The sequence below is a fragment of the Coturnix japonica genome, chromosome 13, assembly GCF_054131305.1.
Source record: "Coturnix japonica strain WE chromosome 13, WE-NBRP24, whole genome shotgun sequence".
NCBI lineage: Eukaryota > Metazoa > Chordata > Aves > Galliformes > Phasianidae > Coturnix > Coturnix japonica.
The window spans coordinates 16,882,550-16,909,990 of NC_140675.1; the positions used below are offsets into that span (position 1 = coordinate 16,882,550).

General features: G+C 38.3%; 1 long non-coding RNA gene across 2 annotated transcripts in view; it reads right to left on the minus strand.

Moving 5' to 3' along the window:
- Nucleotides 1-27,441, minus strand: part of LOC107320872 (uncharacterized) — a 132,751-nt gene that overhangs the window by 103,595 nt on the left and 1,715 nt on the right. For both annotated transcript variants that reach the window (XR_014934096.1, XR_014934095.1), the window contains exon 2: nucleotides 26,298-26,536. This is a non-coding gene — a long non-coding RNA (uncharacterized LOC107320872). The remainder of the gene's footprint in view (nucleotides 1-26,297; nucleotides 26,537-27,441) is intronic.

Here is a 27,441-nt window from a genome sequence, read left to right on the forward strand (position 1 = left end):
ATATTTCAATTAATTCAACTTGCCAAAATAACACTTCCACTGTTCCTGGGCTACTGTTTGGTTCTCATAACTTGGTGAGATATCACACTGCATACTGTATATCTCCTATCCCCTTTATTTCAATACCTTCATACATATCTGCTTCTTTACAAGCACTATTTATCATAGATGCTGATAGAGTCAGTATCTTTTCAAATCAATTCATTCCCTGCTCAGGTAGATAAACATATTAATCTAAACATGTGACCCACATTAATAAAAATCCTGAATGCTTCCTTATTGGTTGTTAACCAATTATTCATTATTGACGCTTCTTCAATCTGCAGAAAACTGAAATGACAAATGAGAGTTGTTGTGACAGCCAACTTAACCATCTAGCACCATCTTGAGGTTAAACTGATCTTGACAGTCTAAAATAAATGGACTGCCTGCTCGTGACCTAAGCCAAGTTCTAGAGTATTGCAGACTGCTTTTAATGGGAAAAAATAATAATAATAAACAGCTATAAGACAAACATCCTGCAGATTTTTCTCTGCTTTCTTGCACTGACTTTGAGATAGTTCTGTAGGCAATTAAGTTAGACTTGTATTCCAAAGGAAATCTGGGACACTGCACATTTTTATTTTGAAGCCCTGCTATGCAGTGCACACAGGAGTGAGTAAGGGAAGTCCTAAGGTTAAGAATGTATAGACAAGTTCTCCCATAAATATCTTCTGTTTCCCTTGAGATTTACTCTATAGTTTATTTCTGTACAAAAACAAACATTCACCAAGCATGCCTTATTTTAGAGGATATTGGGCCATCCAGTCACAGCCATCTGGTAAAATCAGCTTCTTTCTGAATGAAAATATCTGGGTATGGCAGGGTAGAATATTTTAAAGTTTTGAAGCATAATGAAAATGTCACATACAGCTACTGAACTGCACGCTTTTTCTCTGCTCACCTCATGTTTGAAGCTGATCATGACACTGGAACTGATCTGAAATGATGAGTGTGGCACAATTATGGCTTGGAATGGAAAGGGGATGAAGGATGGGATTTCTTCTATTTAGAAAGATAAGTGCAAAGCAAATGCATAACAAATATATACAATAAACAATAACTTATATGAGTACCCAGATGGCCCCCTCTAAGGAATTCAAACCTTGGAAGCAATACCCCAGATAGTAGCAGGTCTAAAAACTCAGACTGAAAAGTGGATCTGGATCTCCTCTTAGTTCCTCTTGTAACTTATGGCTTGAAAGATAACACTGTCTAGAAATGAGATCTATTTCTGCTTCTGCTCCAATCCCCTTTTAACTCCTACACACCGCCTGGCTCCCTCCCTCCCACTTCCTTCACATCAATAAAGGCTGTGTATCTTCTAGAGCAGAAGCAGTGATTGTGTACGACACTGGAGAACAAACAGGACCTGGCCTCCTGAATCACAAAGATACTTGGACTAGTTTGTCATTCAAACCTATTTTTCTAAAGTTTGTCTGCATCACAGAATCATAGAACTGTAAAGGCCATCTAGCCCAACTCCCCTGCAGTGAACAGGGACACCTACAGCTCCATTAGGTTGCTTACAGCCTGGTCCAGCCTGACCTTGAGCATCTCCGGGGATGGGGCTTCCACCCTTCTCAGCCCCAGCTCTCTCGGCCTCAGTGTCTCCTTATCCCACCAATGCTGTACCTTATGCCTGAAGAAGCTGAGGACAGCACAGGCACATACAGAGACTAGCCCAAATGACACTGTTTTACTTGACATTTGTTACCTATTGACATTTCTTGGTTATGTCCGTGCCAGTCTAATTCTTTCCTAATTGCTCAAATTAGACTTCGAAGATTGAAATTAGTTTTCCTGTTCCGATTACTCTTGTTTCTTCAATGCACTTGACATCCAAAACACCAGCCTGGCTGAGTGCTTTAATTCTAAACAATTCCCAATCAGCGCTCTATTCTGTTATGCAAACAGCCATTCTCAGAACAACAAAAAGTTACATGAGACAATAGAAGCTTGCAGCTCCCTGGCCAGTAGGGTAAAATCCTATCTAGCCTTTGTTGAGATAATTGATTTGATGCTTTTTATGTTTGCTAAAAGGCAAATGCACCCTTTTACACTGCAGTTTGCCTCTGAATAAGTTACTTCATTTCGCTGAAAGCTTTAGACCGCCTACATTTAGCAAAACAGAAGAAAACGTGTAGGTCAGCTCAACTGCAAGAAGCAAAAGGGCACCATTCAAAGGCAGCTCCAATGAAGAGTTCTCACTGCAACATGAAGCCAGATTCAAGGAGTGGTGGAGCGGTAACAGAACTATAACTGAGCTAAAGTCTCGTTTGAGCTGATGGCTATTGGCGGCACAGAGTTTGGTTTATGCCATCAGCAACAAATGTCCTGCCCCAGCACCATTTTGGGACCGCGGTCCAGAGCAATTGTGAGCAACAACAGACCTTTGAGAAGAGTATATTTGCAAGGACTCTCCTCCTCCTAATATTCCCTACAAATGACTGTTCAGTCCTGCCTAGCTGGTACCTAATTGGATATTTGCAGCTAATGAGTATTTTTCTTGCTGACATTACACTTCTCCATCTCTCGCTAAAACTATAACCTTCATAATCTTCAACTGAAGCCTCTGAGGTGAAAAGCACGTAAGTTGAGGATCAGCTGAGTGTTCCCCTGAAGGAAGCTCTCATTAGCATTGCGCTAAGAACAGCAAGCTAATCGCATAGCCATTAATATCACTGAAAGCCCCCTGCCAATTAATTTCATGGAAAGAGATGTATCTTGTGTGCTAACAAAATGCACCAGCCCAAAATATCAGGCTCTTCCAAGAGACGACATCAAAGGGTGCTTTTCAACTGCCAATTGTTTTCAACACTCAACTTGAAACAAGTGACAGAGAAGCAGGTTTTGTACAACAGGCTTCGTGGTTGCCATGAAAACCAAAAGTTTCAGGAATTTTAGCTATCATTAAGATCCTCATTGGCACTCGGAATCTCAATAGTCGCAGGGTACAAAACAGGAACCCCAGTGGGACCATCTACCCAGCAATGTCAGTGTAGCTGTGTAGGAGGATGGTATTTTAAGCAGCATTCATGGTAAATCTAGGAGCCTAATAAGCCATGAAAAACTGTGTATCATCTGTCCTTCATGGGAAGGACTAATATCGTCTGATGATCATTCCTGAAATGTGTTACGAATTCTGGAATTTAAAAAAGGTTGTGAAAAGCAATAAAACAACTAAACACTGCAGAGCAAGCATAGCAAATTAACGTCTGATAATCTCTCCCAAGTGCAGGCAGATTTTAAGTTGCATTTTTAAATCGTCTACTGCAAAGAATAAAAGCAGTCAGGATCTGATCAAATCAAGCAGCCCACTAACTGCCAAAAAAACCCCCAAAAAAATAACAAAAAAAAAACCCTGTCCAGATTTGGAACGAAGAAAAATAAATTGTTATTTTCAGCCCAGGATGCCTTTTAAAATGATAACACGAAGAGAAAAAAAATAGGAACTACAGTAGGAGCAGTGCTGAACTGAGCAGTTCCTCAAAGCCACCTCAGATATCCTTCTGGCAACCCTGAATTCCATCCCCATTCTTTAATGGCCTGAGCAGTGTCACACTAAATGTGTTCCCATATGTAAACCATGGCATTCTGGCTTTGATATGGAGAGAAATGAGAAATACGTGTTTCTGAGCTTCCAATGTTTCTCCTGCATTGGAAGATAGATAGCACCATTTCTTGGCTACAAAGGGATATTATTTTCAGGGGATATGAATTCTTATTTTCTCTATAAGTAAACAATATTTCTTGTCTGTACTGGTTTTCCTTTGTCAGAGCAGCAGGAGAGAGCTCTCAAAGCTCAAATTTCATAATTCTAAGGGCATTGTAAATAAATTTTTAAACACCAGTCTGTGTCTGAGGATGGCTGACCAGGCTGCTACCTGGTTTAACCTGAAGAGTTTGATTTCTTCCAGAACTGTTGCCTTAAAAGGATCAAAACACATCCAACAGTCCTTCCCAGCTGTGAAATGCTAACAGTGTACTGCAGGTTTTAGGCTGTGTACTTCACTGTAGTCTGCTACTGAAAATCTGGCTTATCTTCTGCCTGACATTTATTAGATGTAAGCTACTGTTTCTCATCCTCATCAAGTCCAAGAGGTATTGTGGTAAAACTTTCAATATGAGAAAGATATTGCATTACAGAACAACCACAGAGACAGATTCCATTCCACATCCATTTCACAAGCAGAAATTAGAGGCTTTCGAAACACGTTACTTGCATTTGTGAAAACTACTGAAAGTCAAAATACTATTTTTCAGTCAATCGGAGAAAGGTATGAAAGTAATCTTGAGTGGTCACAGTCAGTATGATAACAGATATGTCATGCAAGAGAGCATAAATGTCCTTTTTTTTTTCAGACCACAAAGTCAGAGAATGAAGAGGATGCCTGTGTTCTTAATATCAATTTATAGTTTCTACTGATAGAAAAATATTGTGTTAACATTCAGGGCTACAATATGAAAGGTGTGCCTTAAAAAACTGGTGTTATTCTGGAGGACAATTTCCTACACAAAAAGGTTTGCATCGATGTTTTAGGAAATCTATATTAAGCGTTACCTTGAGAGATAAAGACTAATTCCCCCTTCAGCTTAAAAATTGTGATAGCTGAGTTAAAACCAATCATCCTGCTGCATTTTTATGTGCAAGCAATATAAAGTCTGAACCACTGTGCTTTTAAAGAACCAATTAAATAAAGCTAAAAACAATTATAAAGAAGATTGATTGCTGGAAAGAATTTAGCAGAAAAGCTTGAGTAAGAACAGCCTATAGTGTTATTATTTATGCAAGAGCTACAAAACAGTAATCAAGGAAACCTACCAATTTTAAGAGTCATTGTAGAGATGAAAGAAACCGTGCAGGAATATGAATCGAATATGCAACAAATTACAAATATATAGTAGAACATATAAATTAACCTGTAGAAAAGGGAGAGAGGGACAGTTAAACACAGTTAAGAATAATAGAAGCTTTTAGAAACATACAGAGCAACAAAAAACAATGATGTCTTTTACTTAAATGTGTTGAATGTAAATCACTTCTAAAAGAACTCAGTCTTTGTTCAAATTTGTCTTTATTTATTTAAGGGACTGAATTCAGTGTTTTAGTTGTTAGTTCTGCACTTAGGGAGCAGGTGAATACTCAACACTTCTGAAAATAACATCATTAGTCCTGGGGATCGAGGACAGCTTCTGCAGTATTCCAAAAGAATTATGTGCCTAGAGATATAAGATTCTTCTCTTCATCCCTACTTTCCTATGTGTCTTTAAAACGTGCCACACACACACCAAGTTCAGCTGCTTGCTTTTAAAACTCATAACCAGTTGTGGTGTTTTAACAATGGGCAGCCGAGCAACACACAGCTGCTCTCTCATTCCCTCTCCTCAGAAGGGAGAAAATAAGAAGGAAGAACAGCTTGTGGGTGAAGATAAGGAGAGGGAGATCAGTCACCAATTACCGTCACAGGCAAACAGACTGCAGTAAGGGAGATTAATGGAATGTGTTGTCCATTGCTTACACAGCGGGGCAGTATGAACTAAAAGCAAACAAAAAACCACCTTTCTCACCATCTGCTCTTCTCCACCTCCTTCATCCAAGCAGCACAGAACATGGAATGGGGGTTTGGTCAGTCTGTAGCACTTCATCTCTGCTGCTCCTTCATGGTCACCCTCTGCTGCTGCTCCAGCATGGGATCCATCCCACAAGAAGCCATTCTTCCCCAACTGATTCTGCATGGGTTTTCTGCAGGCTGCAGCTCTTCAAGAGCTACTGGGCTCTACTCACAGAGGCCACCCCTGCAGCCCTCAGAGACGTTACCATATAAAGAGAGCTCACCATACAAACCCAATACATCATGGTTTCAAGACTCCAAGGAAACAATGCAAAAGAACAAATTTGTTGCCGTCTTAGTATTATTTTATTGATGATGGATTATTACTATTATTGATTCTTCATTTGTCTCTCTTCTATGATATCACTCACTGCTATGAGAACAGGCTTTATCAGTCTAACTGATGTAACTTGCTTTGGAGCAGGAGAGAATTTATTCTCTGGAATTAGAGGCTGTCAAGGACTGCGAGAGAGGCATTGTGAAAATAAAAGCAATCACTAAAAAGTATGTATTTACCAAGAAATGTAACAGTGCAATCTCCTTGGTGGTGTTATTGTTTTCTCTTAGGTAAATTGTTTTATGACAGGCAGTGATTTTTTTTTTCCCAATCCTGTAAGCAAACAGCATCTACAAACAAAATTGCCCCCAGGGAAAAGAAATCCGAGAATAACAAATTCAAATGAGATGGGAGATGTGACAGCAATTCTCAGCACAGGTTAGGCAATTATGAGACGAGGAACATAAAAAGTTTCAGAAAAGGCATTTCCCTTTTTCTTATTTCCTGCTTTAGCTGGTTACTGCTTGAGCCTTTGCATTACTGAACTCAGCTTAATTACTACCATATATTTCAAGGTGCAGAGCTCTCCATGGGGATATTTGCTCCCTCTGCAAGGCTCTCTGGGGACTTACAAGTGCAAGTACTATTATCAGTGTTTTTCTCTAGTTACGCAATGAACGAATGGGACAATACAGAAACACTGAAATGGCATCAACATCTTCTCAATTTATAATAGCCTCTTGTCTATTTACCTTAATATTCAAACAAGCCACAGTGCTCTTCCTCATTAAGTTCAGAAGGTGGAAAAAATGTTCACATCTGGCAAAATGTTTGTTTGCCATTAAATTCTTCGGGAGATAGGAGCATAGCATGGAGCCATAGTGCTTCAACTGTATGACTACATGATTGAACTGCACGGTTTTCAAAGTGTCTTCCCCGTCTAACACCGTATCAGAACTGCCACATTTTTTCTGTTTTCCTGTAGCTTTTACACTAACTCAAGCCTAATCTCAGCTCTTGCCTATACACACAAATTATTATTCATTTCCTTTGTTAAAGAGCTGTGAACAATTCAAGCAGAAACTACTTTTAATTGTCCCGTACTTCATCCAAAGCACAAAGGAAAAGGTCAGAGTTTTGTGAACACATTTTCCTTCTATTATTTTGGAAATGCACCCATTTTGGTCATTTAGAGAGAACAAAAATTCTCTTCAGATGAACAAAATCAGGTGTGGGAAAGGTTTAAAAAGCAACAACCACATTACTGTGCAGCTATTCATGGCATTGTCAGTCAGGGAGAAATATCAGTCTTGCCAGGCCAGGAAATACCGCACAGCTGCAATTTTGGCAGCCCTCACTCTCCAGCTAAGCCTTTAAAAGCAAACTGAACAGAAGGTAAAAATACAGCAAAGCATGTACAATTTATTGAAATGACATAACTGGCAAATTCTCCTTCAGAACAACACAGCAAAATATTCCAAACCTGAAACAAACAGGCTTTTCAGCCAGTATGAATAGGGCCTGAAGAGATGGTGACAAAGCAAAGGAGAGATATAGCTAACTATTAGCTCCTTTAAGTAGGCCTAGAACACTCACAAAAGCCAACTCAGGACAAGTTTTCATATTCCTCCAACAAATGAACCTCCTGCATTTCCTGCACAGAGTATCATTCTCAAAATACCCAAGGGGCTTTGGCCCCATGAATAGTGAAGAGCTGTGATTTCTATCTGTGAAGAACGGTAAGTAGAGTTTTGGTTTTGCTATTCCTCTCCTTCAGACCACAAAGAGTTGGTTCTTTGGAAGGTGCAACGTTTCTTAAAGAAGCCTGTATTGTTACTGCCACTGTCCTTAAAGCTGAGGTAAACTCCTCTTTTTTTCATGCTTTAAGAGTTTTTCCTAAAGCACAAAACCGAGGACTCTTTTGTTTTAATAACTAACAGATTAATACTAGTGTTCAAAAGCACCATTTCCTGGGCGCAGCAATACATCTTAATAAACTACCTGTTACCACCGGAGAAAAGGAAATGGGCTGTCATGAGCACAAAAGGGAAACAATCAAAAGATGGGGCAAATTGTCCAGTTTTCAAATGTATGAGCAACGTCTTCCTACATACTTTTTTTCTTTTGTAAACTTAAATACTCACAAATGGAACAATACTTTCCTGTGTATTTATACTCCATGTTTTGAACATTAGGTTATGCTTTTCTCTAACTTTATCAGTTAAATGTTGCTAAGGCAGTTTTGAAAACAGGGTGAGATCTAAATCATTTACTTCAGTCTGTTTAAATGTGTGTATATATATGTGTCTGTGTGTGTTTGTATTTGCACCAACACTGCACAAAGTTTTTAAGATAACCTAAACATATTAGATGTTTAAACCTCATTAGTTCCAGCTTGCTCAGGCACCTTCTAAAATCCCACAAGACGTTCACATCTATCATGAGATGAATAAATAATTTTTGGCAGGCTATTCCTTAACTGAATTTGAAAATTTCCACAGGAGTAATTTTAGTCTCTGTAGACAAAAATAGTTTGAAATTAAAAAAAGCCTGAAAAACTAGGTTGCTGGAGTTGCCAGTCAGTATCACAATTCAGAAGTGCTGAAGGTCTCATCATTCGGTGGGATAAACTACAGTAGACATTGTGCAAATACACTATAGATCAGAAATGTTCTGGAGAGTTACAACTGATGCATGGTCAAAGCAATCCATTAACACAAAAGGAAAAGTGCAATGGACTCATGAATGTGGAAGTTAATTCTGTGTGATCTATACTTTATATAATAGTTTGTTAATATTCCTGTTTAATCTGAGCAGTCTCTGCTGGTCAGGGTATGAATTCATGTTCCCGCAGGCAGGTTTACCTTTCTTCCATGCAGAACAATTTCTTCCAGCAGCTACTACAACTGAGAAGAATTCTTATGCTCAATTGAGAGCTTCATGATCCCTAATGCTTTCAACTCCTACATTTATGGAGCCTTTCTGAGACAGATATAAAAATACAGGATTGGTATTATGCTTATCTCAGATATATAACAATGCTTCTGTTAATTCACTAATTTGCATTATGATTATCACAATAAAGATTAGCCAAAGTTAGGTTGGGATTCAGAATGAATAATACCAAAAAGCTCTAAAGACTTTAACATATCATACTGGGTTTTGCAAGAGATCAGCCTCTGCCATAATTCTTCCACCATTTTGAGTTAAATTCTCATAAGAGAAACTCTTAAAATATTCCAGCTAGGTCTGAAATGCAGCTCACAAATAGATCCTTAGACCACCTGATTTCAGAAATCACATGAAACTACATGAAACAGCACGATCTCTATGTTTCTAAATTGATATTTACATCTAGTTTTATATCTAAATCATGATAAAAGAAAGTATGTGTTCCACAGACATTGTGAACTGCTAATCCAAGCATGAACACCATTTTTCTTGGTGCTTCACCATTTCTAAGGCCTTGTAGCTGAAAGAGGGAAAGCTGCAGGTCTCTTCCTGCCTTGCTGAGCTATGATACAATAAAGGAAGAAATTGCAGTTCATGTCTCCTTAATGTTTCCTTGAACTCATAAAATGAGTGTTTCTGAAAATATTCCTGAACTGTTATACAAATTATGTCTTGCTAAGGAAAACTTCGACCATTAATTCTACATGTTTTCCTATGACAAATTCATAAAATCCTACTGATTTTGTTCATGGTATTAATAGCAAAGCTTGATATATTTTTTTTTATCTCAAGACATAGAATAAGTCAAAACCAAGAAGGAAAACTACCGTTTTTTGTTGTTTTTTTAATCTCTCTCAGCACAACTCCATTTTACTGGAGCCTTAGGCATGCTTCTGCAGAAAACGACGGAACATTTGTAGAATATCAGAACAATTCATCAGTGATTTCAAGTATATTTGAAAGTTTCCTTTTGTTCAGGAAACTCTCTAGGTAGGATTTTTCTAATCCAGAAAGCTGCTTTATATCATGTCACATATGCTTTTCTCTGTTCTTTCTCTCCACCTCTTAGAGTGTTCATCTGCAAGGTAATAGATTATTTGAGGGCACTGGATCCATCACAGATTGCTGCCATCCCACAGTCCAGGAAAAAATATACATCGTGATGGTTTTACTCAAATGCTTATTGCTGTACTGATAAAAAGCAGTGAAGCAATCTTTGCAGCCTTTTCCCATACATCCTCCATATTAAAGAACATAGGCTTGACCTATTATCAGCTAGAATAACTGAAAAAGCAATGACAAATCAATGCATGGATGCAATTATAATTAGCATTTCTTTTCTGACAGGGAAAGGAGAGGTTATTCTACATTACTAATACATTGCTATAACAGAAGAGGTTCTTTATGTTAGAAACTGGAAAGAACACAAGAATAACATCCACTGTAAGAAGTTATAAAGTAGAAAAATTAGAAGGCAAGAGGCCTTGTCCTTCCCCATATGCATGTAATTTTCCATACCACTACTTTTTATGACTTTAAGATCAACGTACGTAGTTTGGCTACAAGTCAAGACTGGTAATCAAGATTGTTTAATGTCATTAGTTCAGCAGAGAAAGATAAATTCATTGGGAGAACATTTTGTATGAATATATACATACATTTTTATACAAATACAACAGATGTTAGCATTGCCTTTTGATCTTCTAATTGTTGTATTGCTTTGTCACTACTACTATTTAAATACAGTTGATATAATCTACCATAAGGATGGACCCTTATTTCTTCTTTAGTTTTATGCTGCACTGTGATAACTGGATTGACCAAATGATCATCCAGTATCAACTGAACATGATCACAGAAGTCCTAGTATATAAAAATCCAGGATACCTTAATAGTAAATAAAAAGTACTATAAATTATGAATTAATTGAAAAACAAAGCTATTTGAACATAACTCACTGAAATCAATCTTAAGATGAAAAAAATATATATGCTATGAATTATGTATCAATTTGTGAAATAACTTAATTCTACACCGACCATATTTCTAGCATATTGCATTTTTGCAAGGGGTGAAGATGAATTGTTCTCTTCCTTGCAAGTATTTATATTAACTCATAAACCTGTAATATACAGTTAAGGACACCGTTATGCTAGAGTATTCATTTGATTTGGTCCACTGGCCAAGCATAAACAGGGTGTAAATCTTGTCAAAATACAGAGAATCACAGAGCAGCTGAAGCTGGCAGGCTCCTCTGGAGTTTGGGTCCCATCCTGCCCAAGCAAGATCAGTGAAAGCAGGTTGCCCTGGGCCACATCAAGGCTGAAATGCTTATTCAAATCAATACAACACAAGTCCTCTCCATTTCAGACCATCTGATCTTCAAATGAGTAGCCAAGAATAGTACAACTTGTACAATATGAATTAAATAAAAACAATCGCACGGTTGGCATTTCAAGAAGACAAAAACCTATGCAGGTTTTCAGATGGCAGATACTGACTGAAAAGTTTCAGCACTTAACAAACATACATACTGCAGAATCATGGTATTTCACTTCTTTTTTTTTTTTTTTTTTTTCTCATGAAAGTACTTTGGATAAATCTGGGGCCTCAATTCAGGATGACCAACTCTGGTAGCAACATCAACTCAATCATAATTCTGTTAGCCACAAGCAATAGAAGTGATATATTCCAGGTGGACTTAGAAACCAGATAGATACATCTACCCAATTCTGATGCAATGACCTGTCTTAGACTTACACGTTTAGCATTAAAATCACATTTTAGGCATGGATTATTAATTTATTTTTTTTTTTAAGTAATGAAGGAGTTGTACCATTTCCTGTATTTGACATGTAAATGTCCCATCCTCCCTTATGGCTTCCATCCTCAAAAACTCACACATCTCATCTATTATACAAACAGAGAAGGACAGAAAAGTCATTTGGTGTTATAATCACATAAATGTGTCGCTAGCTGTGAAGAAGAATGCCTGACTGAAGGCCAAGAATGCTTCTGCTTCCAGGGATGATGAGGTGCTTTGCTTTTAACAACTACTTTAAACTCTTTTGAAATGACTGAGACGATTACAGTTCTGGCAAGCACTCCACAATTGCTTGCCATCAAGAGCTTGACACCAGCACAGTGGCCTTCATCCTTCCATGATCTTTGTGATTATTCACATACAGAAGAGATGTTGCTTGGTTAATTACAGAACAGACTGAGCCAAGAGAAGGAAGAAAGATTCCCTGGAATGGCTTAATATAGAAGATATGGCAAATGCAACACCCTCGGGGATCTGGTGGTCCTCTCTCCTCCCATCACCTGTTTATGGCCCAGGTACTCGGATGCAAGGCCACAATCCTTAAGTGTGTACATTCAATCTCCCTTTAGGATATGATGCCAATTTCACTTCCCAGAATTTACTCCAGAGGGTCAAGCCAGTAATGTCTATGTGCCCCAAATCTTCCGCACATACAGTGCAACCTCAAAATGCAGCTCCTGCATACACTGAGAGATCTATGAAGTTAATACAAATTCAGTTTCTGCTGGGAAGAACAAAACCAAAGCAGAAACACACACACAAGAGAAGCAGCAACAGTAGCAATAACACCAAATTTGAGCCTGTGGGGAGTCTGAAAAAGCACTTTTACACATTTATACTTTGAATAATTCAGGGCACTATACAAGCTGTCCCTATAACACTAGGACATTGGGTTGTTAACATCATTTCTCTGGAAACATATGCATTATAGTTCTGTGGAAGTCCTAAGAGTGCTCTGGCAACATTTACCAACTAATGCTCTGATGCAACAAAATCCTAAATGATTATTTTATTTGGTTAATCCATCAGGTTTATTTTAAAATTAAAGTTTTCCCTCATTAACTCACGCTTTTAAAGCAAAATTGACAGTGAAACAGGGAAGTACAGGTTAAAGGAGGATGGAAATACAATGAAAAAGAAGCGCCGATGAAGTTGTGACTGATATATGCCTTTTGATTAGTCAAGAAAAAATGCAGTTATTTGCAGGGCTGATGACTTTCCACTTCACAGCCATATTGCACCAGTCTTTAATGGATAATAACAAGCAAGTCTTCTTTTTGTGTAGATTTAGTTCATCATGAAAATGTCAATGCTGCAGAGGTGCCTGCAGAGTTAGTAAGCACTGCAGTATTTGCAGTAATGGTCCGCAAGCCCACCTAGTTCAAAGTGCCAGAGCAGAGTTACCTCCTTCACAAGCACTTTATTTTTTAAATTGATTCCTTCTATCTTTATGGATTTCTTCAGTCAAGGTCAATGCTTTCATTCTGCAGCCAGGAATAGGCTAGACAATAAAAGTTGCAGAAATTAATTCATCTAAAAAGATGCATGTCATTGAGATTTGAGAATAGAAGTCTCTTCAAAAAAATTGCTGAGTGTAAATATCATCCTTTCTTTACTCAGCTCGGCAATATGCGTAAACTTGGAGAAGTAGTTTAAAGGTCGTGTACTTGTGTATATCAGATGTGTAAGTCAATTGGTATACAGTCCAACTCGCACAATAAAGTCTGTGTAGCTAGGACTTCTCTGTTGAACCTCAGTTTAGTCCTTGCAACAAAGCCCTCTGAAATGTTTTCATGCTTTGTGCTTCATGTTTATGTTCTCAATAAACATATTTATCACATTAGAGTTAATGGATGTGATTTTGGGACTCAAGAAAGCTGTTTATGGTGGGTTATGTTGTAAAAGAATAAATAAAATATTTTGATATCTAGACACTTACACTATCTTCAGTATGCTAATTAGAAAATGGCTAATCATCCAATCATCTTCATAATCTGCTATTAAAAGATAAGACAGGATTTCTCAGCTGGAATTTCATGTGATTTTGTGTGGGGGATTTTTTAAGTTTTTGACATGATCTTTTTTCTGCAAATGTGTGTGATGATGACACAGAATGAAAGAGCATTGAAAACAATTACTGTTTTACCACCAAGAGTCTCAATGGTTTTCCTTACTATTATTCATAAACTTTTTTCCCTATCACTTTGAAAGTACCTCACTGAGGATACTGTTAAGTAACTAAAAGAGAGAGAAGGTTTTAATGGATCCACAAACACTTCTGAAAGTGAGCACATTAAGACATCAGCATTCAGCAAAATGAATAAACTGCTTTCACAACTCTTACCAACAAATCAGGTTTTCTGTGTTTTGGTATTTTATTTAAAACTTGTAAGAAAAAAAATGGTTTTCAGTGTCCTGCGAGGTCAGCCACTGAAATGCCGTTCTCTGGAAGCAGGGAATGGATGTCTCTTTCCATATCATTTATTTAGATTTGCCTACAAGTGCATCCTTAATGATTACATCTACCAATAGCATTCAGAGGGGAGTCAAGGTGAAAGCAAACAGGAAATGAAACCACTCCATCTCTTTCAGTGTAAGGTCTAGGGAAATAATAATAACACATGAGTATTTACAGCTGCAGTACAATGGGCAAGATGAATATAAGGCACTGCCTTGGAAAGAACTGATGCTCACAAAATGTATGATAACTTAGTAATTAAAAAAAGAAAGAAATATTTTAGGCAACATGAGACAGTGAATAAGAGGTCTGAGAATACACAAAGGGTACAATGAAACTCCAAACAGAAACAGTTCTCTTACTGGGTACACACAGCACATCATGATGCAGATGCAGTGGTAGACAGTGGCATTCACCATGGAAACCCCAAATGGCCAGAAGCCCTTCCACCATATCTCCTTCATGCCACTGTGCTACCCTAACATTACTAAAGTCCCTAAACTCTTTTGGAACACTTCAGGCACAGGAGAGACTGTCACTCAAGTACTACCACATGAGCTATTCCTAACTTCTACTAATCTCCAGTGTAGCATCTGTCTGGCTGCAGATAAGGGTGTTATGGAGGGAGGGCACTAATGGGAAGGCCTGCCTCAGTGCAGGACACAAAGATTCCCCAGTAACTCTCCCTGTGCAGGCACCACAGAAAACACCGAGGGTTCTTTGCAATGGAAAGTTAAATCACCCTGTGCCACAGTTTATAGACACTTGGCAGTAGTCTGTACAGGCTAATGGCATAGTTTCTATGCAAAACACTATGATATGGGTGCTAACAGGTGGAAAAATCACATACTTTGTGCCTAAAGCCAGAATGTTTATTTCTCAAATGTGATTCCACTCAGGTCTTCTATACTAGAACAATGGCATTAAGCAAGAACTAAAGTGGATGTCCAACATCTACAGCAATCCAACCACCTGCCAGAGAGAAGGTGTGACAGAGTCTTACACAGGTAGTAGCAAGACAGGAAAAGTGATGCAGAAGGACTGTTCTTTGGGAAAGAGGTCAAAAGGAGCAGGGACACTTTTATTTGGTCTGTGGATTGCATTCATCCATTTTCTAATGAAGCCGTTCTGCCTCTTTGGTGGGGGTTCTGCATGCTGAATACAATCTAAGAGAAACAAACCTTCAAGTGCAGAGCTGGAAGAAAGATCCTCGAGTCTGTAGGCATCTTTAAAAAACAAACAAACAAAAAGAAGTAACACATGCACATAAGCTTTCAGGCGTTTTTGCATAACTTTAAGGATAGTCAGCTAGGAATATGTGTGAATGATAGAAAATGTTTAATTTCTCAGTTATCCTTGGAAGAGATCTCTCATGGGGTATTTTATTTGCCTATCTCCAACACTTTATTAAAAAGAGACAGTGCTTAAGACACAAAGCAAACAGATAAGAAAATGTATTCTCCAACCTATCATTTTTATTAAAAACAAAGAAAAGAGAACAATTTCTATGGCTAGAGAGAGATGCTTTTTTTAATGACTTTGGAAAGACTATGAACAAGTAATAGGAAAATTCCGTTTCCTTTGGGTTATTTAGGAAATGATAGCTATTCCTCCGTGCATTTGGCAGACCTATGATGAAGGGATTTAGAACTAGCATTGATTTTATGCTGGATAAGACAAAAAGTTTCTATGATAGAAATACAGAAGATAACATATCAAAACAAAGAATAATAGTTAATTAAGTCAGTTCCTTCCCCCAGCTCCTCTTTTTCAGACGTTGAGAGGTTCTGTAATTACAAGTAACTGTATAACTTATTGAAAAAAAAAAAAATAATAAAAAAAATCCATGAAATTTCAGCAAGGTTTGAGCATTTCAAATGGGGATGAAGTTTGTGAGCTCCGTATTTCACCAATCGCTACCTTCTGGACAAAATATCTTCCTGATGCTCTCTCCCTGTCTTCCTAAACTACAATTTGACATCATCTGAAGTCATGTGATACACATTATGTCCATTTTAAAGAATAGGCAGGCATTTAATTCTGGATATTTTAATTCAAAACCTTGCACTCACTTGCAGGTGAGTCTCCCCCCTGTAGAGAGAGAGGCAAGGAGTGATCAGATCACAGACACTTGTTCTATTTCATGTATTTCATTTCACAATAAAAGATGAAAAGTGGAAACGTTTTTAAAGGAAAAGTTATTCACCAGAGTGACAAACTAAAGCATTAGTTTATTTCAAATTCTGATAATCTTAAATAGCACCAATTAGAAAAACTAATCTAAAATCTGTTTTTCATTCACGGCCATTTTTAGGCAAGAGACCACAATCATCGCTTTTAAGAGCAGGTTGAAGTTTCCTGGGCTAGAATGTATTCCTCTCATCACATCTGTGTTCCCATCTGGGCAGATACATTACAGAATGGCTAACACCACACAAGCATTGTACCAAAGGCAGCCCCAGTCCCAGAGAGTTTACAAGCTAAATTACATTCAATTAAACACATTTATAAGCAGTAATACATATGAAAAACAGACTCAGCAATACAAGTTGCTGCCAAAAAACTCTAATGCTCTCTTTTCTTGCTAGGAAAGGAGAAGCTCTGTAGCCAAACTCTACTGGCACAGGTACCTGCTAGCGCATCACAGAAATGCAGCTGAGTTTGCAGAAGCACTTCCACCACTTTTCTTCAGTGTTTTCAAAAGCTACATAAAATCCGACCCATCTCCCCATGCAAACAGCAGCTGCACTGAGAAGAACCATCATTACTAATTACACGTAATTACATTATGCATAATTACGTCATTATACAATAAAAGTTGCTCCATTTGCCATTTCAAAACCACTCTTCTTTTTCTTGCATCTCTTCTCCCTTTCCAGTGTTTTAGTTAAAAAGCATCAGCAGCTTCCCAGTTCTTTTGGGAGCAACCTTCTACCTTGTTGCACAGGTTCCATATTTTTCACTTCTTCAACAGAGAGGAATATAAAATATAAACTTTTTGAAATGCTAAGAAAACCCCAGCATTTACCAGCCATGGGAAGCCTACTTTTAGAACTAAAAGCTTATAGAACTAAGGGCAGCTTTTGTCCTAGATAAGTGCACAGTTTCTACTTAAACTTCATTTATGTTGTGCAGCTGGATTTTTTGTGAAGCATTTAACATGGTGGAAGAAACGAATGCCTTGGCAAAGTATGAATGTAATAAGTGCTGTTCCCTGCTTCCAGGCAGAGTCACAAGTTTTGCAGAGTGTCAAAGCCTCTTTTTTCAAGAGGTTGCTTTCATGATGAATTTTGCTCTAGAGGAACCCAAACCATTGCTGCCCAGCGGCATTACAGGATCAGTGGTCACTTCATTAGTAGAAAATAAACACCAGCTTTCAAATAATGCAAGACAATGGATTTCTAGTGATTTATAGCCCATTTGAATAATTTTAATTGGATCTTGCTAACTCCTAAGCAGTGGAGCACTGAGAATTACTTTAATGATAATGTAGTTAGAAAAATGGCTCAAGGTGGAACCAAAACATTATTAATTATACTCCTTCTGGAAATACTTTGCCAGATGCGTATAAAAATAATGCCCATACACAGCTTAATCTCTGGATATTAGCTTTGCATTTTTCATACACAAATATTAAGTTTAAGGAAAAAAAAATATTCCTGCAATGCCACTTCAGGTGGATTGAGTCTTGATGTGCAAGTGCTGGAATCATACATTTAAGTTCCATCACATGATCCTTTTCCTGAGAAAGCATCACATTGCCCACACTTAGAATCAGCTGCTACCCATCTGGGCCTAACCACCTTCACATAATACAGCCTCAAAACTAGTCCTCAAAGACACTCCTGTAAGGTCAGCTGGAATAAGAGCTTAAGGAAAGCCATTTACACCAAAGTAGACATCGTCTTTCCTTGACTTTACCAAAGGAAGAATATGTGCCTGGAAAAATTCTTTAGGTTTTTAAGTGAGACAGCAAAGCAGCCTGGTCACAGTGCCTTAAGAAGCCATATTCATAGGGCATGGCTCACTTTCAGCTATATAAAAAACACAAGCAGAGGATTTCATGTCTGTCCCCACCCAGTTAAGCTACTCAGAAAGCTTAATTGTGCTGGTCTTATAGGAATCTCACAGCAGAGAAATGCAAGCTTCAGGATAAAACAGGCATCAGGTGAGACGGGATCTCCAGCTCCTGCGCCTCTGTAAGTGTTACGTACCAGCAAAGTTGAACAGAACATTGTTGTATTCTATTCTATTACATGCTTACATGGTAATACCTTCCTAAATTGTTTCCTTTAGCACGTTTATCAGATACATTCTTGAATTAATGAAGATTTGGTAGAGACAATTTCTCTTGACAATAACAGCTGCAACCTGCCAGTAGGTCTGTAGAATTATACTGTCACTTGCTCAGTTACCAAAAGATTTTCATTCTGTTTTTGAAAAAACTTTTGTCTTTAGACAGTGAGCTTTCCATTTTGGCAGCAGCGAGGCTCTTTTCTGCCATAGTGCTATTCCTTTGCTCCCTAATGGAATATTGATTCTTTGAAGCAAGTGTAAAGCAATCAATACATGAAAAAGAGGAGAAACAGGTACGAGAAACCATCTCCGAATACTTTTCATACATAACTGGGACATGGAGAAGTGCACTGAAACCAACAAGCCAGAAATCTGAGGATTCTAAACATTTTGTATGGAGTTCTCACTACAAGGCAAAGCTTTATCACATCATGTTTGACATGACATGGGGATACCTTGGTGTAATGGTTTATGTACAGTAGACTTGCAAGCTTATTGTACTCAGAGGTGGAATAAATCTGGATAAGTTGATTTTTACTCTTCTGAAGTCACTTGAATTAAATCAAGAATCTATCTGTCTTCAGCAGGTGGAAACGTGGATCTGGGGGCACATGGTGACTTCCCTTCTCCTCTCAAAAAACAGAGAGTCAGGGTGCCTTGGATGGAGTCTTACAGGATCGTGAAAAGAATGGAGGAAACTGACATAAGGTAGACAATAAATGTGGAAAAAAAAATGTGAAAAAATGTTTAAACAAGAGATAAAAAAAAGAGTGATTTGTGTGTAATAGCTTATATACATTTATATTACAAGATTAAGCCCTCAAACATTTGTGTAGGAGTCCAAGAATATTTAGAACAACTCCCGTTGTTCAGCTCTGAACACAGCTGGTGGTTACAGCATTAAAGACCACCTTTCATTTATCTTGACTGAGAGGTCCTTAGTGCTTAAAAAATAATAATAAAAGCCTCCATTTTCTTATCAAGTATGAAAGGAAGAACACAAATAGCAACTTCACCCATGTCATTAAGCTTTACTGTAGGATGGTCTCTTTTAAGCAGGTTAAAAATGTCCTGGTTTGTCAACTAACATTGAGACTTTGGATATCTACAGCCCCCCCCCCCCCCCCCCCCGCCCTTCTCTGCATGCTTAGCATGACCAGAATTTATCAAGATAATGACTATTTTACCAAAATTCCATGCACATAATAGAGACACAGTAAACAACTGTGTATACTGGATAATGTCATTAGACAGGATTTCCCAATTTGAGTTCAAATCACATACTACATAATACAGATGGCCCTTCAGAATAATCAAAAAAATTATATTTTCTTGTAAGCACTCCAAATCTAATGCTTAAGTAATGGACTTATCTTTCTAACAACTTATTCTACCTTACTCCTTTTTAAGTGCTACCAGAATCCATGTACATTTAACACCTCAAATCTCTAAGCCCAGAGCTCTAGGCCAATGACAAGAAGCTGAATCCATGACCCTTCCTAAATGGAAAAGCATAACAATACAAAAAGCAAAGCACAAGCAATTGCCTAGTCTGTGATCAGCCACTTACATATGTTCTCTCCATTTCTTCCTGCTCATTGTTTCATTATTACATAATATTATGCCAGTTTATGCCATGTTCATAAAGCAGATGAGACATCACTTCAATATTCTTTAGCTGAACAATTTACAAAGTAAGATCTAGGAACAAGATCACCTTATCTCTATCTTTTTGGAAGATGTTGAGTTTAGGACTTGATGAAATTAATTTCTGATTATTTGCTTCTAATCAGGCAACTGCAAATCATCACAATTTCTTCTGTTCTCCAGGGTATTTTCAACACGGCAAATATGATTTAAAATTCTTTGATCACAAGAGGCAACACGGGCTGTTTCAAATTGCCTTTTAATGACTGTATCAGTGATCGGGATTAAACTAAAGGAGTTGCAAAAAAGGCAAAAGAGAAAAAATTCCACAAGGCAATTGTCTTGGGATTCTATCTTCATATCAGTTTGTGCGTGCCAAATTTTTATCACAGGTCCTCATAGAAATAAGAACCATCTGATGAAGAAGCAAAGAAAACAATTCAAGAATGATTAAGAAATAGATGATACAAAGCAGGCGGAATGAATACTTTTCAGTAATGGAAATGCTGGCAAGCACTATAAGTAGTGCACGCAGTCTTCGTGCAGGAAAACAGAGACATACAGTTGATTTTAATTTCAACCTCATTTGAGACTGGAGCATGTGATTCACTGCCCCATTTAGTTCAAAATTAAAATTAAGTATGTGCTTAAGTACTTTTCTGGACTGAGGCCATATGCAAGAGTTACAAGGTTGTGAATCCCTATGGCCACGAGTTGATTCAGAACAGAAAAGTCAAAGCTGTAAGATGGAATAATTGAGGTGTTTTTAATTTTTACAGTAAGAATGCATTGGTAGCAGGGAAAGCTGTAGCAATTGCAACAACATAGGGAACTGCTGCCCATCATAGCAAGGCTTCAAGTGGGCACAGCACTCAAACAAGGCTTTTTTTCTTTTTAGTCTCTCTCCCACTCTCTTTCAGTCCAACAAGATCAACCCACAGCCTTGCTTATTGTATTAACAATACAGCAGGTCAGACAGCACCAGCGTGTAATGATCTGGTACTGTTCAATGCATGGGAAGCAGCTGAGCTTAGAATGATGCAGAAGCACCTTTCTCAGAAAACAACTTCTTTCCTCAAGAAAGAAAAGAGTGTCTGTGATTGATGCTGAGGAATCAGAACTGCTAGAGATAGTATATTCAGTTCAGGTCAGTTGGGGCCTTCCCCATTTCAGCATCCATCTCCTCTTTTCAGTTCTACTCTTCACTCTAATTGAACCCAGAAGATTCTGGTCTGACACGGCTATTTGAGCCTAGAAGTATTAAACTGGAGAATTATGATGTTGATATGTTGTTAAGTGCCTGACTATTGTCCCAGAGGGGAAAGAGTCTTGAGCTGCAATGAAAACAGTTAAATAAAAGAAATTAACAAGAAACTTGCCAAAAGAGAAGCCTACCTGAAAGAAAAATTAAACTTCCTTTCTCTTTATGGACCATAATTCATCATTGAAACTCTGTGTAATGAAGTATGTCTTTGGACTTATCTGTGTTACTAAATAGAAGTTTTGCCAATCAGCAAATGCCATGATAAATGTACATGCACCATTTAATACCAGTGCCTTACTACTCCTATTGGCATCCTTATGGCTTTAGTCATTTAACTACTTAGCCTTTAAGTAGTTCTCACTTTGACAATATCCTTTGAACATCACATTGCACAGCCTGGTGAGGGACAGGATCTTCCCAGGCTGGAAGCAGCTACACAAAGATCTGGGACTGAAGTCCTTTTTCTGCTCATTTAATATGCCAGTTGGAGTATTAACATAGGAAAGGAATGCCTTATCCCTTTGTCTGCCTACACCCACACAACATCACAGGTGAGATGAAATTATGGGTTAAAAACCCTCTTTAAAGGCCTATGGGACTCCTGCCATAAGGGTTACTATACATAGTTGCAGAGCCCTGATGTTGGCAGACACATAGGAAGAAAAAAATCTTGTTTACAGAAATCAGCTGGATTTCCTTATCAATATGGGAAACTGTAGGATGGCTCTTTGTTAGCATTTACTGTCTCACATTTTCTCTTTGAACAGCTTGCAGAACATCTATTGAAAAAGATAACTGCTGAAAGCTGTACATAACTAAACACCAGGGCTGTAAAAAAACAGCAAATGTGGATTCTTTTTCTAATGAGTTTTCTTCCCAAGTCTTTGTGCTACTGTGCATCTGTTGGTGGACTATGCAGGGAGGTATCAGCTATGCATATAAATGGGCAGGCAGAAAATCTGCTTGGGAATTTGTTTTGATGCTTTTTCCTTTCCTCTATAGAAAAAGGAGATGTTTAAAAAAAAAAATGGAGAAAATGTCGCTGCATTTTTGTGCAAACATCTCTTCTTCAAAGGTTTGTTAGGCCACAAAGTGACTGAATCTATGTATGGTATTCAGGGTACTTATCTGTCACGAGAGCTTTCAAACTCAAGTCAAGGATCTTGGTGTGAGCAAAAGACTCCACAGGCCAAGCAAAAACTGCCAGCTAGTGACTACTGAGTGAAGGTTTGCTTTCTGGCTCTATAAACAGTTCTGGAAATTCTAGAAAAGACTCACTTTTATAGATTGAAAGCTTACTTTCAAAATTCTTATTTTTGAATGCGTTTGGTTTTTTTTTAGGACACACTTTTCCATCATAAAAGTTCTCAAAGTTTTTGTCAGTCCTAAAATTTGACATCTCAGCTGGACAGATTTTCTTACCTTGGTAGACATTGATCATTAGAGGGAGATGATTCCAGGTGTGCTCCTTGGGAAATATTTGCCTGGTAAAAGCCTCTCCCTCCTTGAATGTTTAATAAGATGTTTTCCAGTTAGTAACGTCTCCCCTGTACAGCACAGCCCAGCCATTGCTTCTTTCTCCAGACAACTGCATTTATCTGCTTCCCTTTTTCTACAGTCTCCCTCCCATCAGCACCATTTCCTCAGAGCACTTACACATATGCACCAGCAAAAGCCCATTAAAATTAAAGCTTGTGTTTAAGTGCCATGACTTGCTGCGCGAGGATAGAGTGTTGAAGTGCAGGGCAGAATCTGATCTCCAAAAATATCTCTTTAACTAACTAACTTGTTAGCTAATATGGTTCCAGACAGTCTTCAGATGCACCTGCTGAGATCCCAAGGAAGCACTGAGGACTTTTTCACCCTCCAGGCGTTACTCTAAGTACTTAATGAACTGAAAACGTTTTATCCACTAATGACAAGCCACTGGTTTTTCCATCCTTTTTCATCAAATATGATACATTTATGAGAAAATTGTACCAAAAACTGATTTTTTTAGATAACGCTTGACTCATCTCGAGGACAGAAATTGAGTCCTGTATAGTCCAGGTGTTCTTGTGAATGTATACAGGAACAGCATGTTAGTGCACAAAATGGGAAACAAAACGTGTGAGGGATATGTCCCTGGGCAGTTTCATTCATTATTATAGACTGTCCTTTCTATTTTGGGGACTGGCTGGGCTGGTCACTGGGGGAGATAAATCACCACAGTCTGCAGGAGCTAAAGGCATGTTCTTGTTTTAAGCTTGCTTGAAAACTCCATGATCCACCATGCTTATGCTTTGGTATGCTCCCTTCTAAGACACTAGCCTTACTCCCCTCACCTTGAACAATAGGTGACTGAGCTGTTAATATTTGCAAAGACCTGACAAGGTGGGGTCTAAACTGGGAATAAATATCAACAAAGTCCAACTCTTCTGATCTTCAATTTCTCTTGTAAAAGATTGACCTCCTAAATATCTATGGCATCATATAACTTAAACGCTTTGTGATTTGGACACATGAATTAATGTTCAACACAGACCCAGAAAACATAATTACATAGCTAATCTAAGTCCCATTTAAAGTTAGGCCACTGGCAAAGAAACACTAGAGAAAAGGAGACAAATGACATATAAAATAATGCTGTGGGCAAAGCAAACTTGAACAAGCTGAGAAGAGAGAAAGGGGGAGATCATTATCTAAATGGAACATAACAACCATTCACAGCTTGATCTAAAGCCCAATGAAGTTAATGAAAATATCCCCATAGACTTTGGTGAGTTCTGCATTAAGCTTTCAAACATTATGAATAGGAATACTGAAGGGGTTCTTTGTGTGTTTTTGTTTGTTGGTTGGTGGTTGTTTTGTTATTATTGTTTGTTTGTTTGTTTAGCATTTCACACACTTAAGCTCTGCAATGGAAATGTCATGAAGCAGCAGCTCCTCTTCCCTGTCATTTCCTCCCTTCCAACAACTTGTCAGATGAGATACAGTCTTTAAAGTGACCTGTGATCTCTTTACTTCATCAAATAGCTTAAAACAGACTTAGAGCAGTGGATGCTTTCAAAAAGGATACTGATCTTCATCAGTTTCCTCGGACAAGCTAGACTGCCTATGACCACCATCTCAGTGTCATTAGGCATCCAATACCTTGGAAACTGTCATAACATTAAAATCTCAAGTAAAACCAAAAGTGTTTTAAATTAAGTTATAGTAGAGATACCTCTCTAGGTACATAAAATAAATACATGCTTTCTGCTTTGTCACATCAGAGAAAATGGCAGAGTTGGTGAAATTATAATGCAGACACCATACTGGGATGCGTAAAGAGAATCTCGATTCTCTATTGGATGAAATGAGTCAACTACAATGGTTTGGCCCAATCATGATATTGAAAATGAGGGGAGCGTGGTTCCGTTTTTGTCTCTGCAAAGCTCCATAACTTTGCTAATTCTTGACAAGAAACAGGTTAGCCATCTTAAGAACAGGTTACCGTAGACAGGTTCAGCCAGACCATCCACTTGGTACTCCCATGCTACAGCCACATATTCACTTTCACAGCTGGCTGAAGGCACTTTACAGTGAAAAAACGTATGTGTTGCTCTAGAAACATTTATAGTGGGAACAATTGATCTATAGGGAAGTAAAAACACTTTAAAATAGTTCTAATTACATGCAGCCCTGTCATGTTGTTAAATGAGGCCTGCTGCTATTTTATGAATAATTTGCAGAATCCATTGTAAGTAAATTATATTAGGAATTGGGAATAGGCTCTGGATTGCAATGCAGCAGGCTTTTCTTTCCCTCCTGCCTTCTTATAATACATTCAGAGTATTTGTTATAGCTACAGAACATAATTGCAATTATACTCAAAGACAAGGAACTATAACATACAAACAACAGTGCTTCATTTCCCACCAGATTGTGACTTAAGCATTCCAAGGAGCTGTGTTAGCAGGAACAGAGACTCTTTCCAATCAGTGAACCAAACAAAATGCTTTGCCTGCTCATGGCTTTAAGTTGTAATTGCAAATTTTCTTTTAACCTTTTTAGGTTGGTGCCATGAAGCCCCAAAATGTTTCTTCCCCTCTTGAATAAGAATCCAGTATCGCACTGTCTGTAGAATTTCCTGGACTGTACGCATCCTGAAATATGACAGAACCACAGAGCAGAATTCCAATTAAAATATGAAACTATCAAACACGCCATGTTCTTCCCAGCTATGTGTTTCAGAGCCCTAACCAGAAGGGCTCTTTCCTCTCACAGTAATCCTTCTCACTCCTGCAGATCACTCCAGTTTGTCCCCTCATCTAATCCAAAACTTGGTTCTCAAACACGAAACCAAGTTGGCTATACATTTTCTCCATGCCAATGCAGAGAGAATAATGATCCCCCCTTTCTCTCTGCAACAACTATGCCAAAGCACACAGAGGTCCTTTAAATGAATTCAATATAGTGGTCAGAGTGTTACCCATACTTGGCTGCTGCTATCTTCATAATTCATGCAAAGTCATAAAAAAATATTCATTTTCACTGCATAGGTCTTTCAACATACCTACATTGTCAACATTAATGCAAATTTAACATAGATCAAGTCAAGTTCCATAGTCTTCCCCTATGCTAAATTCAGTGGCCATCTCTGAGTAGATCACTTCATCCATAACATTGTTTCTGTAAGTTGTACACCACCTCCTATATAAGATACACATCCAGTGAGAAATGAAGGATGAACATGATATGACAGCAGATAACATAACTGCCCTCCAGTTATGCAAACACCTTTCAGCAACCTGGAAGCTGAGTGTAGGCTGAGTGTGAAAATCAGTTCTTCCTCTAAGACACAGATCAAAGAACACTCCATCACATTCCTCCCTACCCATTTTTATCTTTGTTATTATTCATTTTGAAACACGTACAGGGATAAGGAGCTGATTTCTACTTACCTGACAATATCTACTTTACTTCAGAACCAGTTTTGCATTTTCAGTGGTGCGTTTGCTTAGCAGCTCATCTTGTTTCTGCTGGGGAACTCATTACAATGCCTGCAGTGTAGTCAATTACCTGGGAATATTTGATCACCTGCTGCTGCTTTCTTTGATTGCCAGTGGCCTGGCTGCTCTGGTCCATCAGCACAGCTCTGCTACATTTTCCAGGCTGTTATTCTCAGAGATGCATTTTTCTCCTGTGAAGAGAATTCAGATTTAAACAGGCAATTCTTTATGCATAAAATTCTCTGTAAAGACGCATAACAAAAATCATGGCTTTTATATGATTAATAGAGCTGTCAGGACCTATTTGAGATTTAACTTCCCTGTTGTGAAAGTTTAACTTACTGGTTACAGAATAAAAACCTACACAGAGTACAATTTTATGGCAGCTGAGAGCAGTGTTGAAGTCATTTAGATGCATAGGAGCTGAAGCAAAACACGGCCATAAGGTGTCTGTACTATATGGAAACATCACTAAAATCAAAGTACTCAATACAATGTCTACACAACCACTGTGCACTCGTGTTGTGCAACAGCCCAAAGGAATTCTCCAGTGCCTTCCTGCAGGAGGTTTCTCACTAGAAGAAGATGAAACAGCAAGTCCGCACCTTCCTCAGCTGATCCCTGCCCTGACCCAACATTTGTTTATGGACTATGGGCTACCTTAAAACAAAGCAATTGTCCCAATGAAATGAGACCGAAGTGTACACACACAAAATCCCACGCAAGAGAGCAGCACTTACTGACTGCTTCCTCCTCCTGACTACTGCAGTGTCTGTGGAAGTTGTGTCCAACACCTCTAAGAATTCATCTGATCTAAACTCCAGCCAGTAATTTTTAGATCACTGAAAGGTCTATTCTGCCTTTTTCTATGTCCTAAGCAGGTTGCTGTGCCCTGTGAGTCATCACACTGTACTACTCTTGTAAGTTGCTGTTTATTATTAGTTTTACCTAAATTCCAAATCATGCCATCAAATTCAAAATGGAAAGGTATGACAAATCCACAGTCCTACTAAGGGACTTACTATGCATAGTTTAGAGTAACCTTTCTGGCACAGGGGGCAGCTCACCGCTGCCTGGCTCAAACCAGGAGCTTTCC